Below are 18,851 nucleotides of genomic sequence, written 5' to 3'. Positions count from 1 at the left end.
CCTGCTTTGGAGAGGGAAGCAGAGATACCAGCTCTCGCCTCCAATCCTTCTGCAGATCAGATAACGGCTCCTGACCGCAATACCTCAAGGACCGCCTCTTTCCATATGAACCTACCTGGACCCTGAGATCATTTTCTGAGGCCCTCCTTCGTGTGCCTCCTCCTTGAGTGGTCCGGAGGGTGGCAACACAAGAATGGGGCCTTCTATGGAGTGGCTCCCCATTTGTGGAATGCTCTCCCCAAGGAAGTTCGCCTGGCACCTTCATTATACACCTGGTTCCTTTTTAACCAGGCCTTTGGTTTACCTGATCGACATCCTAGACCCTTTTAAAATGTGGCTCTTTTTTGGGGGGGGGGTGTTACAGTGGACGCTTGGGTTGTGACTGTGATCCATGTGGGGTGCACATTCACAACCTGTAGCGTTCGCAACCCGCAGCGGCGCATCTGCACACGCATGGGTTGTGATTCGGCACTTCTGCACATGCTCAAAGCGCAATTTAGCGCTTCTGCGCATACGTGACAGCCAAAACCTGGAAGTAACCCATTCTGGTACTTCCAGGTTTTGGCGGTCCGTAACCCAAAAAAACACAACCTGAAGCATCTGTAACCCAAGGTATGACTGTATTGGGTTATTGTTTTGATTTTGATTTTATATATTGTGATCTTTTCTGTGAACTGCCCTGAGACCTCCAGGTGTATAAATTCAATCAATCAATCAATCAATCAATCAATCACCTCAGTGAGAACTGGGAGAGGGTCTTGATCAGTTGAGAGGGGATACTGAACATCTGGCAGCAGTGACTGAACTAGAGGGCATGGTCATTCTGCCCAGAACCAGGCATCTCATTTGCAGATGAGGACAGCCCCACCCCGATAGAGCTCACACTTGTAAGTCCAACATTCCCCCAAGGGAAGAGAGTCTAACAAGTGAGTCACCCCATGTCGTCGTTAAAAGTTTGGCAGGGGCGTGGAGAAATTGTTGGGACACTTTGGTTACTTCTGCCCAGTTCTGAACTACTTGCCCTGCTCCTGAATTTCTGAATCGTGACTCCTGAGTGTGTCAGTTGCCGAGTCTGTGCCATTACTTTCCTTAACAAAGGTCTCTTTCTTATGCGACAGGCAAGAGGCTCTGTCTGTGTGTTTTGGGTGGGAACCAGGACACAACCTGGTTGTGGCCTGTCCAGATATTTTTGGACTTCAGCTCCCAACATTGGCTGTGCTGATGGGAGCTGGGAATTTAGCAACATCTCGGGGGCCACAGGTTGCCAACCCCTGTTCTACAGAGGGAGGGAAAAGTGAAGCATGACGAATTAATATTTCTCTGAAAAACAAAGCAACGGCGCACACAATTTTAATGAAGTGTACACTTAGCAATAAACATTTTACTTAGCAGGTGCCTAAAATAAAATATCCTTTGCTGTCCAACTCTTCTGCTGGCTGATGCCATCTTTGTGCTGGCAGTTAGGAAGGCAACAGGCATAGATTGCAATGGCTTAAAAATAATATTTTTAAAAGCCTGCTTCAGGGGGAAAAAACTTCCACCCTCCCAAAATCTGAGTTTTTCAACTAAAACATGGAAACTGGGGAACACTGGCAAATGTTGGTTGAAGGTATTTCGATGGAATGAAATCACTTATTGTTACCTTTAATGTCTCTTTAACATGTTTCCCCTACAATTTAGCTGTTACGGATGTTGTTCTGAGAAGTGTGGCCCATTCTTGGTTCTAGCTGTTCACGAGTCGCTCAGCATTTGAGGCAGCTGTAGTGGCATCATTACTGGAGAGAGAAGTGTATAATTTGCCTTTTCAAATAGCTCCTCCCCCCCCAACCAATCTTTGCTAAAGTCATAATAGTAATTATCTGTTCGCTTTAAGTTGGGAGAGAATAGTTAATTGCACTCATATTCTAGAGTCAACTGAGAGAAATAATAGTTGACCTCGATTATGCAAGCAGGATGAGTTTCCCAACTTGCTGAAGGACATATGCGATAGCAAAAGGTTTACAGGAGACTGATAATTCTGCCAAAAAAGGTAAATTCTATATAATACAATCCCTTTAAAAACTTGGTTAAAGCAAGATGCAGGCCAACTGGTACTTCCATAAGAAAAAATAACTGAATATTTCTTAATGCAGTGGTACCTTGATTCTCAAACACATTGGAAGTTAAACAACTTGGAACCCAAACACAGCAAACCCGGAAGTAAGTGTTCCGATTTGTGAACCTTTTTCGGAAGCCGAACGTGCTTTGTTTTGGGTGTTACACTTCCGATTTGAGTGCCACACTTCTGTTTTGAGTGTTACACTGAGGTCTGTCTGTTCTTGCTAATTATTTTGCATTTTTGTGGCTCTTTTTTGTTATTTTTGTGACACTGTGGAACACAGTTCAGCTACTGATTGATTGATTGATTGATTGATTAACTGATTGATTGTGTGACTGCAGTACATTATTTATTGCTTTCATTTTATGTATCAGTGGTCTCGTTAGATAGTAAAATTCATGTTAAATTGCTGTTTTTGGGTTTGTTTTTAAAAGTCTGGAACGGATTAATCCATTTTGCATTACTTTCTATGGGGAAGCGTGCCTTGGTTTTGGAACGCTTTGGTTTTGGAACGGACTTCCGGAATGGATTACGTTTGAGAACCAAGGTACCACTGTATTGTAGTCACTTTAGGCCAGATTCTTATGTCCCTTTTCAACATGGCAAAGTCGTGATTGCTAGGTGACTGTTACTTAGTCCTGGTGTGATGTCCCAAGATCTAGACACCAGTTTTCATGGTTCTACCACCACAGATAATTTTTAATGAGTCCAGAAGCTCCCAGAAAGAGCCCAAGTCCGTTGAATCTGCTTTGAAGAACACCTTGATTCTCTCTAAAGTGGTTCACTTCACTTTGGGATTAATCCGAACCAAATACACACCACCGCAGTAAAATGCACTCAAGTTAAATCTGGAATGTGATACCTGCAGAAACCTCTGTAGCTGTGGTGGTGGAAAAGGAGATGGACTCTACAACGTTGTGAGTCCTTGCAGATTTAGCTGTGCATGCAGATTCAATGCACCCCAAAGCCTCAATAGCTAATACGATGGATCATAAGGGAAAATACACTCCCTCAAGACTGTGTAAAGCTTCAGTTATCAGAGATTTTGGAAGAATATGATGTTTACGCAATATTCAGTGCACCTTTTGTTTTCGTTGTGACCTTGCTGAAATTTTCAACGTCACTAGCAGCTGGGTGGAAGAAAGCTGCAAAAGCTTTTACAATACAACGGCAAGGCCAGGAAATTTGCTTTGAAACTTTCAATGCCAGAGTGGCTAACAGGGGAAATAATATACCTTCTTCCCTGGATAAAATCCAACCCTCACTCATTACGATCCATATTACATCATGAAATTAAGACAGCCATGATTCAACAGATGTATTTTCATATGAGACTGATGGGAAGATGGTACCTCTGGTTGTGGACTTAATCCATTTTGGGGTGTTGTTTGCACCCTGAAAAGTCCGCAACTAGAGCACCTCTTCTGCGCATGTGCGTGGCGTGATCGAGCGCTTCTGTGCATGCATGAAGCACGCAGATTGCTTCTGCGCATGCCGAACCCAGAAGTAAACACTTCTGGGTTTACCGTGTTAGTAAGCTGAAAGTCCGTAATGAGAGCGTAACGCAACTAGAGGTACCACTGTACCAGTATTGGCCCCCTACACTCATAAGTAGCATCCCTGCATATAAAAAGTAGAGGATAATTTGCCCAGCCTACTCCGAAATCCTGATCCCTGAAAGGCGATTCTGCACTGAAACCATGTCATAAGGCTTTGAGGTGAGCTCTTGGTACTCTTCCTGAAGGAGCGTCTCCACCCCCATCGTTCTGCCCAGACACTGAGGTCCAGCGCCGAGGGCCTTCTGGTGGTTCCCTCATTGCGAGAAGCAAAGCTACAGGGAACCAGGCAGAGGGCCTTCTCGGTAGTGGCACCCGCCCTGTGGAACACCCTTCCACCAGATGTCAAAGCGATAAACAACTACCTGACATTCAGAAGACATCTTAAGGCAGCCCTGTTCAGGGAAGTTTTTAATGTGTGATATTTTAGTATATTTTTGGTTTCTGTGGAAGCTGCCCAGAGTGGCTGGGGAAACCCAGCCAGATGGGCGGGGTTCAAATAATAAATTATTATTATTATTATTATTATTATTATTATTATTATTATTATTATTATTATTATTATTATTATTATTATTATTCCATGGCTCCAAATCTGCAGATCTATCCGCTTTTCTATATTTGTGAATTTGGCTCTTCCCTGTTGTTTCCTTGCAGTCTCTTCCCAGTGGTCATATGCCACATAATAATTTATTTAAAATAATAATCCTGCACTGCCATGACTAGGCAACCAAACGGAACTCATTGATAAAACCAGGCTCCGTGTGAATTTTCATTGTGGGGTGTCAGAAGAAAGACACCTTAAATTGGAAAATAACAATGTATAAATTCACCCTAGACACTTTCTCATTAGGATGGCCATCTGAACAGCTTGCTAAACACATTCTGTGTTCAGAACGGATTGTCAGGCGCTGACTCGATTCGTTTTCTAGGCAGGAAGCAAAATATAATGGGAGTTATAATACCTTTCAGTAACAGCGCTTTCTGGACATATTCCTGTAATTTTCTTATCCTTCAGAATTACTATAATTTAATCTTAGGTTTAGGTTCAGTGTAGATTATCATGCGGTACTAAAACAAGTATGTGAACTTTGAAGGTGCTGAATACACCAGGTAGCTCATTTGGTTAGAGCATGGTGCTGATATTGCCAGGGTTGCAGGTTCGATCCCCTTACAGGACATCTGCATATTCCTGCAATGTGTGGGGTTAGACTAGATGATCCTCAGGGTCCCTTCCAACTCTGTGATTCTATGTGACTGCCTCCTTGAGGGCTAGGGCAGTCCCTGCTGTCCTAAAGGCAGCAGTGGTCAAACCTCTGTTGAAGAAGGCAAATGCATGGTTCCTTTAGTGTGAAAAAATTACTGCCCTGTCTCTGTTTTGGGGCAGGACGGTGGAGCGAGTGGTGGCTGGACAACTCCAGGCAGTGTTGGGTGATGCGCAAATTTTTCAATAGACAATGGTTGGGAAGAACACTGCCCTACCAAGATTCCCTAGACCTCTCAGTAACATTCAGTATTTTTATTTATTGAATTTCTATACAGTGGTACCTCGTGTTAAGACCTTAATTCATTCTGGAGCTCTGTTCTAAACCTGAAACTGTTCTTACCCTGAGGTACCACTTTAGCTAATGGGGCCTTCTGCTGCTGCCACGCTGCCGCCACGCGATTTCTGTTCTCATCCTGAAGCAAAGTTCTTAACCCGAGGTACTATTTCTGGGTTAGCGGAGTCTGTAACCTGAAGCGTATGTAACCTGAAGTGTCTGTAACCCGAGGTACCACTGTACCATCCTACACCCAGAGGTCTCAGGGTGGTTCACAGAAAAGATCACAATATATAAAATCAAAATAAATCCAATAACCCAATAGCTAAAGGTAAAGGGACCCCTGACCGTTAGGTCCAGTCGCGGATGACTCTGGGGTTGTGGCGCTCATCTTGCTTTATTGGTCGAGGGAGCCGGTGTACAACTTCTGGGTCATGTGGTCAGCATGAATAAGCCGCTTCTAGCAAACCTGAGCAGCACACAGAAACTCTGTTTACCTTCCCGCCAGAGCGGTACCTTTTTATCTACTTGAACTTTGACATGCTTTTGAACTGCTAGGTTGGCAGGAGCTGGGACCGAGCAATGGGAGCTCACCCGTTGTGGGGATTCGAACCACCGACCTTCTGATTGGCAGGCCCTAGGCTTTGTGGTTTAGGCCACAGCGTCACCCACGTCCCAGAATAACCCAATAACACCCCCAAAAAGAGACACATTTTTAAAGTGTATAGGACGTTGATCAGGTCAACCAAAGGCCTGGTTAAAAAGGAACGTTTTTGCCTGGTGCCTAAAGGTGTATAATGAAGGTGCCAGGCAAACTTCGCTGGGGAGAGCATTCCACAGATAGGAGCCACTGCAGAGAAGGCCCCGTTCTCGTGTTGCCACCCTCTGGGCCTCTCAAGGAGGAGGCACACGAAGGAGGGCCACAGAAGGTGACCTCAGTGTCTAGGTAGCTTGATATGGAAAGAGGCGGTTCTTGAGGTATTGCAGTCCTGAGCCATTTCATGCTTTATAGGTCAAAACCGGCACTTTGAATTGGGCCCAGAAACTAATTGGTAGCCATTGCAGTTGGACCAGGATCAGTGTAATATGCTCAAACCACCTTGCTCCGGTGAGGGACCTGGCTGCTCAGTTCTGCACTGGCATCAATGGTGGTATCTTCTGGATCGGCTATCTGTGTTAGCTTTAGGAGACATGTTGCTATGGTTTCGCCAGTTCAGACGGGGGAATGTTTCAAAAGGTGGTGCTAGGGGGCTTCTGTTCCATCTCATTGCCAGGGTGGAAGAACCTGGTGTGCATCCACTCAGCTGTGTTAGATCTCGTGATGTCTAATCCGCGAACATGACCTTTCTTGTCCCTTCAGGGTTCTGATGCATGTCTCATCCACTCAAGCTATATGGCAAAGTCCATGCTGATCCTATGGTAGTCTGTACGTCAGACCTGTGCTGCGTGAGATATTATGGAGTTAGCACAAGTGCCATAGCTAATAATAGAAACCTGATCTCTTTTCCGTGCATTGCTTTCTGCATTCTTGCAAGAAACTCACAGGTAGATTTGAACTTATGTGCTGCTGGTTCCAAAAAAGGGAAAGGTAAAGGACCCCTGGATGGTTAAGTGCAGTAAAAGGCAAATATGGGGTTGCAGCACTCATCTCACTTTCAGGCCGAGGGAGCCGTTGTTAGACCACAGCGCCACCTTCTCACCTAAAAGCAGAGCTATCAGACTGAAGTGCGGGTGGCGCTGTGGTCTAAACCACTGAACCACTTGGGCTTGCTGATCAGAAGGTTTGTGGTTCAAATTCCTGCAACAGGGTGAGCTCCCATTGCTCTGTCCCAGCTGCTGTCAACCTCACAGTTCGAAAGCACGCCAGCGCAAGTAGATAAATAGGTACCGCTGCAGCAGGAAGGTAAACAGCGTTTCTGTGCGCTCTGGCTTCCATCACGGTGTCCCGTTGCACCGGAAGCAGTTTAGTCATTCTGGCCACATGACCCGGAAAGCTTTCTGTGGACAAACGCTGGCTCCCTCGGCCTGAAGCGAGACGTGCACTGCAACCCCATAGTCGCCTTTGACTAGATTTAATCGTCCAGGGGTCCTTTACCTTACCTGCAGGTTACAGCATTGGGTCTCAGCAGATGGTCTGCAATTCATAATACGATTTCAAGGCAAGAAGGTGATTTTCAGGGGTTGTGCCAATGTAAATCCAACTTGGATTGGTACGTTTTCTCAGAGATAAAAAGAAGCAGCTCCTCAAGATAGAATTCTGAATGATTAATTGAAGGAGGCTTCCATCTTCTAAAGCAGTCCCAATGAAAAATGGCTAAGCGTCAATTGAGCGCCTTCTCTTATCAGATATGGGACTTGTTTCCTTATTCTGTGTACACAGAAATATATAAAGAATGTGTTCAAATGTTGCCAGGTTTTCACAACATGTCAGCAAAGCTTGGATCACAGGAGCAGAGATACATTATGACAGGCTAATTTGATTTGATATCACAGCTTCTGATTGTGCACACACACACACACACACACACACACATATATGCAACATGTTGCATCACTGGAAAGCAATAGAGAATTCTATCAGCAGCTCACACTTTTCCATAGTCAATAAAGGTAAAGGGACCCCTGACCATTAGGTCCAGTCGTGACTGACTCTGTGGTTGCGGCGCTCATCTCGCTTTATTGGCCAAGGGAGCCGGCGTACAGCTTCTGGGTCATGTGGCCAGCATGACTAAGCCACTTCTGGCGAACCAGAGCAGCGCATGGAAACGCCGTTTACCTTTCCGCCGGAGCGGTACCTATTTATCTACTTGCACTTTGACGGGCTTTCGAACTGCTAGGTTGGCAGGAGCTCACCCCGTCGCAGGGATTTGAACCGCCGACCTTCTGATTGGCAAGTCCTAGGCTCTGTGGTTTAACCCACAGTGCCAATAGCTCATGACTATTTAGGAACAAAGATTCTTTTTGAGATGAGGAGGGCGATGGAGGGAATGCAGACGGAAATGTTCTGCCACGTTCAATTATTTCCAGCAGGCTGCGCGAGAACTCATGCAAAAGAAACCTTTAGTCCTAAATGCAGCTGAGGACTAACATCTGGTTGTGTCGACTGTAATAGGTAGGAATTGGTTAGAAAGCTCTCGGGCCAGAGGGTGGATCCATTTTCTGAACCTGGAAGTTAAAAATAGCTGCGCAGAGAAGGATTTAAAGATTGACCATCATCCCTCTGGGTTCATTCTGACTTGGGAAACATTCCAAATATATGTAGAAGCTCAACTGAGCCTGAATCTGAGATTAAAGAATTAAAGCATCCCAAGCTTTTTGCAGAGTGATGGGGGAAATCACCATGAAGCGGAGTTTGTAGTAAAACCTCTCGACCTCTAACAGTGCATGTCTATACACATCAGTGTTGAAGTTAGCTCTGTTGAGTTCAATGGGGTATACTTATAAATAAATAATTTTTATTATTTGCAGTATATGCCTCCGATCTGACTGGGTTGCCCCAGCCACTCTGGGCGGATTCCAGCAAAATAATAAAACACAATAAAACATCAAACATTAAAAACTTCCCTATACAGGGCTACCTTCAGATGTCTTCTAAAAATCACATCATTGTTTATTTCCTTGACATCGAATGGGAGGGCGTTCCACAGGGCGGGTGCCACTACCAAGAAGGCCCTCTGCCTGGTTCCCTGTAACTTCATTTCTCACAGTGAGGGAACTGCCAATTGGCCCTCAGAGCTGGACCTCAGATATAAATCCTATTTATATCCCACCTTTTTCCCAGGTGGGATTCAAGGTGGCTTACACGAATTAAAACACAACAGATAAAATACAAAAAGCTAAAAACATATGAAAGCTAAGCGTCAAACAGTAATCAAACTCTACAGAATTAAAACAGTATGAAAAAAAATCAAATCTATGAAAATACAGATAATAAAAAACATCAAAGCACTATTAAAGCACTTCCTCTGTATTTTAGCAGTCATTTCCCAGAGACCTGTCAGAATAAGAGCCTTCACTTAATGATACCTGTCAGGGAACTGCCATCGGAGCCAGAGGGAGAGAGAGGGCTCTAGAGGGGTTCCGGAGAGCGTCCCAGGAGGGAGAGAAGCAGCACATCTTCTGGGGAAGGAAATCAACGTAGCACCAGTGGAGAAGGGGGGCAGATGGGGGAATTGGCGAGGTGGCTCCATGACTCCTCGCCGGGGACCAGCAGGGAGAGCACGAGTCCTCCACTGCCCACACCCTCCCTGTGCAGAAGGCTTCCGCGCAGGGAGACTAGGCGGAGACTAGGCGTCAAAGAGCTTCTTTGCTGGAAGAAGTTCAAGAAACGCCCACTGACGGATTCTGCCAGCGATTGAGACAGCCACGGGCGAGTGGCTGTCCAGACAGAAAGGGTTCTCTCAGGCAGCCGAGCCAGGTGTGGCGCCGATTTACGCACGAGCAACCCCTAGAACCATTACAGCACCTAAAAAGTATACAGTCATACCTCGGGTTGAAGTTGCTTCAGGTTGAGCGCTTTCGGGTTGCACTCCGTGGCGAACCAGAAGTAACAGAACGTGTTACTTCTGGGTTTTGCTGCTCGTGCATGCGCAGACGGTCAAAATGACGTCACGCGCATGCGCGGAAGTGGTGAATTGCGACCTGCGCAGACGCGGGTTGCGTTCGCTTCAGGATGCGAACGGGGCTCTGGAATCTTGTTCATATCTAGAGGTACCACTGTATATTTTTAGGATCCATAAGCGTCTGTAGGATTGCCTGGACAAATTAATCTAGTGTAGAACAGTATACAGGATACTAAGCCCTATATCTTTTGAAAGGACAAGCCAGGATCAAGGTGCTACCACAGAGAATCACTCAGTGTTTTTGGGCAGGTTTTCTCGTTAGATTTTCCCTCATTCCAGTAGTTGCTGTTCCACTTTTCCAAGTGAGAGCTCAGCTCAGGTTGAGACATCCCCACTACCTGCTAATGAATTTGATTATTCATCAGCAGAATCTTCTAACACCCTTTGTTTTTGTTGGTCACAACTATCCCAAATACTGACATGGTAAAGCCATTTCCCCTTCCTGTGGAGATGACATTGCTGGCTGGGAGCAAGTCCTCCCCACGCACACTGGGTGGGATAGCCCCTGCGCCATTGGTTGTTCCTCGGCCACGTCATCCTTAGGCCGTCCAATCCAGACGGTCCGGGGGCATGGCACGGGCTATTTAAACTACCTGCCGCCAAGGACTCGCCCCTGTTTTCTCCCTTCTCGGTCAGTTGTCCCTCCCTCCCTCCCCATTCACTATCCGTGTATAAGACGAGGCACGTTTTTGAACATTAGTAAAGGTAAAGGGACCCCTGACCGTTAGGTCCAGTCGTGGCCGACTCTGGGGTTGCGGCGGTCATCTCGCTTTATTGGCTGAGGGAGCCGGCGTACAGCTTCCAGGTCATGTGGCCAGCATGACTAAGCCGCTTCTGGCGAACCAGAGCAGCTCACAGAAACGCCGTTTACCTTCCCGCTGGACTTCCTACCTTTTACTTGTACTTTGACATGCTTTCGAACTGCTAGGTTGGCAGGAGCAGGGACCGAGCAACGGGAGCTCACTCCGTCACGGGGATTCGAACTGCCGACCTTCTGGCCAGCAAGTCCTAGGCTCTGTGGTTTAACCCACAGCGCCACCCGCGTCCCCTTTTGAACATTATTTTAGAGTAAAAAAAACCAAACACCTTGTCTTATACATGGAAAAGTACAGTAAATGTCATTGCCCTTGAGGTCTTTATTCTTTTTGAGCCCCTTTAGAATGTGCAGTTGAGGGCTTTGTTTTGCTTTGCTTTGGGAGAAATGCGTTTCCTAAGAAACAGAAAAGCCCGAGGAGATCTGTGAGCTTGCCTGCGTCAGGATCTGTAGTCATCACAGCGTGCTGCTTGAAAGACACAGTAAATTGTTCCTTAAATATTTACGGTCTGCGCAAAAGTTTAAAGAGTGAAGTGAACCGGTGCTTTGCATACCCAGGCAGTATAATGCTTTTTAATCCGAAACCACTTAATGCCCTCTGCAGTCTTTTCACCTGGCATTCTGCAATCTGAATTCCTTAGGCTGAGCCGCGGTTGATTTTTCTTCATTGGCACGGCTCCCATCAGATTGCTTAAACCAGTTTACAGGCTACATAAAGCGGAACAGATACTGTACAGTGGTACCTCGAGTTAAGTACTTAATTCGTTCCAGAGGTCCATTCTTAACCTGAAACTGTTCTTAACCTGAAGCACCACTTTAGCTAATGGGGCCTCCTGCTGCTGCTGCTGCGCCGCCGAAGCACAATCTCTGTTCTCATCCTGAAGCAAAGTTCTTAACCTGAAGCACTATTTCTGGGTTAGCAGAGTCTGTAACCTGAAGCGTATGTAACCTGAGGTACCACTGTACTCGCTTTAAGAAAGAAACGCAAGATGCCATACTATACTATCAGACTTCGGCATAGAGAGAGGAACAAGAACTTTGCTATAGTGTCTGCTGTATAGATAGATGTCTCTGTTTAAAGCCAGCTGCTTAAGCCTAAGTGGTCTTTTAGCTGGTTCTTCCATGTGAATCGAAGGAGTAGCACCTCCTGTGGCAGCTGCAAAAGGGTCTCAGCAAAAAAAAATCCCCCACAACGCTTGGAAGACTGTTCCTTCTACTCAGCTCCTGCTTGCACTGGCTTGACCTCTCCTGCACAGACGAGAGATGCAAAGAGCTTTTCTCATGAGTGAGTGTGGCAGCAGGTGATGGAGGTGCTTGTGCCCTCCACTGTTTTGTGGTCCCGTCTCTCTTTATGCTGTTTTAGATATAGCAGCCATTTTTTTGCTACATCACACACCCCTTAGCAGGGGTCTTGCATTATGCCCTGTCTCCCACAGCAGCTGTTTTGTGACTGGAGACCATGGCACTTTCTCCAAATTCGAAATGTGCCCTCTGTCAAAAAAAAAGAAAAAAAAGATTGGCAACCTCTGCTGTAGAATAACCTTTCCATGGTAGACTAGGTGCCCCACCATCTCTTAAAACCCAGTTTTGCTTAGGTGTAAATGGTGCATGCACGCACACACACACACACACATATTTTATATTAAAAAAATTAAGTAGCACCTTAGAGACCAACTAAGTTTGTTTTTTCTATAAGCTTTCATGTGTATGCACACTTCTTCACACACATTTTATTTCTCCTTTTCTGTATTTTGAATCTTAAGGTAAAGATAAAGGGACCCCTGACCATTAGGTCCAGTCGTGGCCGACTCTGGGGTTGCGGCGCTCATCTCGCTTTATTGGCCGAGGGAGCCGGCGTACAGCTTCCAGGTCATGTGGCCAGCATGACTAAGCCGCTTCTGGCGAACCAGAGCAGCGCACGGAAACACTGTTTACCTTCCTGCCAGAGCGGTACCTATTTATCTACTTGCACTGGTATGCTTTTGAACTGCTAGGTTGGCAGGAGCAGGGACCGAGGAACAGGAGCTCACCCCGTCACAGGGATTCAAACCGCCGACCTTCTGATCGGCAAGTCCTAGGCTCTGTGGTTTAACCCACAGCACCACCCGCGTCCCATTTTGAATCTTAGCCACTTGTAAAAACCATGCCTTCTTTCTTTCACTGCCTGCCTTTGAGGACATTTAGAGTTCTCCGTGAATGCTCAGAGTGTGAGAATTTGAAAGAGAATTGGACAGACACACCAGGCTAGCTTCTTACTGCCAGTGCTTAAAATTGCTATTGCAGTGGCGCACACTTGCAAGAGGCTTCCGCTATTTTCATCTGTCTTCATGTATTGTAGACTCTCCATGTGAACCAGATGTTTGTTTGAATCAAGTCAATCTCCTGTTTGCTACACTGAATGTTTACAGCAGTCATTACTTGCCGTTTGATAGGCCTTTGAAAAGGGGCCTTACTTTTGCTTATGAAACATCACTTTCCCTTCTCTGTAATTTTCACCCCTCCACGCTCCCCACAAGCTACCTTTGGTTTAGTTGGCTGAGCGATTTGAAAAGATAAGATGTTCAAATACGCAGTCCATCACTGAGGATGCAGCCTGGTGTGTGTCGTCTTCACAAAAGCAACATTGTGACATTTCTGTATGCAATACAAATGCTTGTGTGTGTGTGTGTGCATGTGCGTGCATATGTACACGAGTGCACATAAAACTAGAAACTAAGTTTACAGATTGTGGTCTGTAACCGTAATTTCCAATTGCTTGGGGGGTGATCAGATTGCAAAATATGTCTGTGATCTCTCTGCTCTTTCATTAGCCGTGTTCATATGAATGGTGTTTGTGCAGGAATAACCCTTGAACTAAAGGCTGCACACTTACCCATTGTTTCTCACACTTTCTCCGTTGAGACAAAGTTTTGCATCATGTGCAAAACTGGAACTAATGCATCTCTGGATGGCAACATTAAGTGTCCCTAACCATGTCCTCAAGCAGTGAGCGGTTTAGGAGCAGGGCTTAGTTTCTACAATGTGCTGTTTGATTATAGCAGAGCTTTTTTTCTCTGAGGACTGTTCTTTCTCTTCATCTCCATCTCTCTCTCTCTCTCTCTCTGTGTGTGTGTGGGGGGGGGTTACAAGGCAGCCCCTCACTTACTGTCTTGCTAAGTGCAAAGTGATTCTTTTAGAATGAGATTCAGAAGGTGTTTTTTTAAATTTGTTTAATCATTTTTTCGATACAAACATCAACCGCAAAAGACACATAAAACAAAAACCGTAATAACAACACAATTTGACAATTCAGATTTGAATACACTGATATACCTATGACTACACCTTTTTAAACAATATTTTCCCACCTTTCTCTCCTCCCCCTACTTCCCACCACAATCCACCTTATCGCTTAAATATTCGTTCCAGATTTCTTCATATTTATCCATTCTTATTTTGCGTTGACATGCAATTCATTCGTATGCATCTAATTTGTCCATATTATCAATCCATGTGCTCAATGGAATCTTTCTGCAGCTCTTCCAATTCATCAAAACAAGTTTTTTTGTTCCTAATATAGCACTGTACATCCATATATTTTTTTGACACCTTGAAATCTCCCACGTTTCCGGAATATAATTTAGAATTAAATTCAGTTCCCCTAAATAACCATTTCTTTTTATTACTCTTGCTATAAATATCCTCACCTCGCACCAAAATGATCTTATCATCGGGCAGTTAATCAACATATGTACTAAGTTCGCATTTTTACTCCCACATCTCCAGCAGTTGTCTTCACTTGCTATTTTCTTCTGGTATAGTTTTGTTGGAGTCCAGTGGACTCTGAATATTATTTTCTGTTGAATAAATCTTAGTCTTAGATCCATAGAGGCTATTTCTGTTGATTTTATACTTGACTCCCATATATCATTTGTTATCTGTACCCCTAACTCTTCACTCCATTTTTGTCTGTCATATTCTAAATCATATTTCTTCCTGTTGAGTAGGGTTTTATAGAGTGGAAGTGTAGAGCTTTTTGTTTTTGTTGCAGAGATTAAATCTTGTAGCAGCATGGGTGTTTCCGATGCTGCTATAGCGTCAGGGCCAAACTGCCTTTCCAACATATGTTTCAATTGGTTGTATTGTCATTGTGTTTCACTGGTTAATCCATACTTTACTTGGAAACTCTTATATTCCACAAATTTATAATTTTCATGAATTAATTGATTCAATGTCAAAATACCTTTTTTCACCCAATTTTGGCAAATTCTTACTTGATTTCCAATTTTTAATTTTGGGCTGGCCCATATTGTTAATTTCTCATGCTGATAGGGCTCATCCTTATTATTTTTATTTATATTCATCCAAATTTTTATAGGTGCTTTAATAGTCTCCAGGATCATAGGATATTTCATAAAATTGGAGCCGAGTTTAGTCCACCCTACAAGAGGTTCAAAAAAACTATATTCGAGAGTAGCCCAGTTGGGATTCCTGCTAGCTCTCCAATAATTAGTCTTACTCAGCAGGTAAGCCTGGTGATACGATTCCAGATTTGGGAGCCCAAAGCCGCCTTCCTTAGTTGGAAGTTAGAATGAGATTCAGAAGTAATAAAAAAACACAAGTGAGTGAGAAGATTAAAGATTTCATTCTAAACAGCAAGCAATACCATCCGATTTATAGATAGCTAGATAGCTAGCCAGGCCATGTGGCTTGCCTGACTGTCTACATGCAATCATACATTACTGGCTAGATTTAATGTTTCCCTCGATGATAGTAAGAGGAAGATGTTTAGCTCCCCCAGAATCAGAGCGTCTCTGTAAATGTAGTAAACAGGAACCTGATACTTTGGAGCATATTTTCTTTTCTTGTGATTTTGGCATTTATGCCAGGAGACAATTATTAGAGGCCTTACAACTCAACAGGCTCAATTCTACAGTTCAGGACCTGCTCTCGGACAGGAATGATCAAATTACTTTAATAGTGGCTGAATTTTTGAGTGCTGTCCGTGTAGAAAGACTGGGCCATTATAAAGAGATTTAGTGGTTCTTAATTGATCAGTGATGTGGTAGTGTTGTATTGTATTATTTATGCAAATTGATTTTCTGTGGAGTTAAAAATCTGACTGAGACAAACCTTGTTATGCTGAGCTCGTATTTTGCACAATTTGTCTGTTTGATAATGTGTGGTTTGCTATGCCTAATAAAGGATATTCGAATACATTACTAGCTAGTGGAGATTATTCATTAGCCACCATCTTCCAATGCTTCACTTTCTCCAAACAATGTCCAACATCAAAGAAAGTACTCATCACGATCTCTGCCTTCCAACAGATTACGACATAATAATAATAATAATAATAATAATAATAATTATTATTATTATTATTATTATTATTATTATTATTATTATTATTATTATTATTTATTTATTTATTTATACCCCGCCCATCTGGCTGGGCCTCCCCAGCCACTCTGGGCGGCTTCCATAAAAACCAAAAATACAATATATAAGTTCTCAGCCATGAAAGCTGTTCTCAGCCATGAAAGAGCTTAACAAAAGTTTGGGAAAAGGAAGGAACAGGGCGTAGGAAGGAGTTAGATCACTAACTCCTCAAAATACAAATATCTTCTGCATAGACTGTCCATATACTTACTTTTTGGGTGTTAAAGTTAGCCCTACTGGCTCAGCCTACCAAATCACCCAGGTTGAGTGATGGCTTCTTACCCATTCTGTCCTTGAAGACCATATCCCTTACTGAAGCTCATCCGACTGCCCTCAAGCATGCAATGAATTTCCCCGCTGCTGCCTTTTGAAAGGTCTTCCAAACATCTAGGGCTTCTTCTGCCAGCTCTCACCGTTCGCTGGCTCAGCTCTGGGTTGTTGTCCTTTATCCTGCCAGTTGCAAACTCCAATCTGCCTCTTAACCCATCTGCCATGAGACATCCTGTTGGCTGGCTCTCCAGCTCCAGTGATGTCAACGTGTTACACTGCAAGCTCCTTGCATTGTGCTGGAGAGCTGTTTGCTCTGGCAGCTTCTTAGCTGCAGGATCAGGACCCCAGCCATCTGTCTCCCAGGCAGCATTTAGGGAGCGCTCTTTAACACCAGCCGGCCAGTGACGCCTGCCCCCACCGTCACTGGTGCTCTGCAGCTTGCTTGTGGGCTGGTTGTTGAATTCCAACGCCACCCAACACCTGCCAGGCTCCTTAAATGAATCCTGTTGATGCTAGCTTTGCGCAGGGTGAAATGCAGTTATTAGCAAGGGGGCAGGGAATAGGAGGGTATCAAACATTTCTGTGCCCACAAAGGCTCTGAGGAACAAGCCACCAGTACTCCCACCCCCATGATGAGCACTAGAAGCATATGAACAGCTGATGTAGCTGAGTGTTATAAATAAGAAACAGATACAACCTGTCCAAGAGAAATGTGAAATGCTAAGTGAGGAGTTCTTGTAACAAAACAACAACAACAGCAGCTATGGATTCCAGACTGGCTATTTTCTGGGCCCCGTTTTCTTAACACCTTCTGTTCCTCTTCAACCACTTTTTCGAGCTTCTGATCCGCTCCTCATGGTAGTCAGTGGCGTCAAACTCCCAGCTGTCCTGTTTAATTTTTTAAAATAATAATATGTTTTATTTTTATTTTTCCAGTTGCATTTGTTCCTCAACAGTTATCTTCCAGTTCAACAAGACTAGCGGCTTCCTGCTCACCCAACATCGATGTTTATAACCCAATCACATAAAATTACATTTTAATGTTCCGTCTTATCTAATTTCATCCTCTTTAACACGTTTCTTAATATATTCTGCTATTTTCTTGCACTTCAAACTCCACTGTGGTCTTCACATATGGGAAGTAGCTTTTTTAATACTCTAGAAAGGGCTTCCAGTCTTCTTTAAAGGATTCTAAATTTGTGTCTCTTAGTGCCATCAGTTTTTCCATCTCTGCTTCTTCCAAGATTTTCATCAACCATTCTTCTTTTGAGGGCATTCTCTCCTTCCATTTCTGTGCATAGAGGATCCTTGCTTGCTGTACGAAATTTTCTGTCTTGTTTCCAAATGGGTACCTCAGGGTCACCTTGCCAACAAAGGTCCGTATAGTTAAAGCTATGGTTTTCCCAGTAGTGATGTATGGAAGTGAGAGCTGGACCATAAAGAAGGCTGATTGCCAAAGAATTGATGCTTTTGAATTATGGTGCTGGAGGAGACTCTTGAGAGTCCCATGGACTGCAAGAAGATCAAACCTATCCATTCTGAAGGAAATCAGCCCTGAGTGCTCACTGGAAGGACAGATCATGAAGCTGAGACTCCCAAGACTTTGGCCACCTCATGAGAAGAGAAAACTCCCTGGAAAAGACCCTGGTGTTGGGAAAGATTGAGGGCACAAGGAGAAGGGAACGATAGAGGACGAGGTGGTTGGACAGTGTTCTTGAAGCTACCAGCATGGGTTTGACCAAACTGCGGGAGGCTGTGGAAGACAGGAGTGCCTGGCGTGCTCTGGTCCATGGGGTCACGAAGAGTCGGACACGACTAAATGACTAAACAACAACAACACATCAGGTACACGACAGCCGGAACTGGGGTACCAGCATCTACCACAAGCAAAGTCCTGATGGCTCTTGGAGTAGCAGGTCATGCCATAAGAACATCACTTGAGACTTGCTGGATTGGCCAAAGGCCAGTCTGGTCCAGCCTCCTTTTCTCATGATGGCTAACCCGATGCTTCCGGGAAGCCTGCAATCAGGACCGAGTTCAACAGCATCCCCCTTCTTGTTATTCCCAGCAACTGCCATTCAGAAGCACACATTGAAGGGTAGAACATCATCATCATGGCTAAGTTATCACTGGTGGCCTTATGCTTCATGGATTTGTCTTTTTAAAGTAGACTGGAATGTACAGCCTTTTGAGCAGTATTGTCCTAAGCCTTTTTGAAGCAATACTGCTTTGAAGGTGATTGATTCCCTCGCCACTCACTCAGTATTAGGGTCGACTCAAACTGGTAGAGTAGCATCAGCCTCTCTTGTATGTTTGGACTTTGGGTCCTGTCCCCATCCGTCCCATCCCCCCCCCCCCGGGAGATCAGTATAGCAACAATCCAACAAAAGGGAAGTTCTGGCACTTTCCTCACTGCAAAAATGAAGCTACAGGGAACCAGGCAGAGGGCCTTCTCAGTGGTGGCGCCCACCCTGTGGAATGCCCTCCCATCAGATGTCAAGGAAATAAACAACTACCTGACTTTTAGAA

General features: G+C 44.6%; 1 protein-coding gene and 1 long non-coding RNA gene across 4 annotated transcripts in view; one reads left to right on the top strand and one right to left on the bottom strand.

The window, feature by feature from the left end:
• Positions 1–18,851, top strand: part of STXBP4 (syntaxin binding protein 4) — a 153,395-nt gene that overhangs the window by 77,724 nt on the left and 56,820 nt on the right. The window lies entirely within an intron of this gene.
• Positions 16,282–18,851, bottom strand: part of LOC308580262 — a 54,811-nt gene continuing 52,241 nt past the window's right edge. Inside the window, exon 3 of the long non-coding RNA XR_014004761.1 lies at positions 16,282–17,210. This is a non-coding gene — a long non-coding RNA (uncharacterized lncRNA). The remainder of the gene's footprint in view (positions 17,211–18,851) is intronic.

The sequence above is a fragment of the Podarcis bocagei genome, assembly GCF_964188305.1.
Source record: "Podarcis bocagei genome assembly, chromosome: 2".
Lineage (NCBI taxonomy): Eukaryota > Metazoa > Chordata > Lepidosauria > Squamata > Lacertidae > Podarcis > Podarcis bocagei.
Note: the sequence above shows the minus strand (reverse complement) of the source record. Positions and strands in the feature narration are given on the sequence as shown.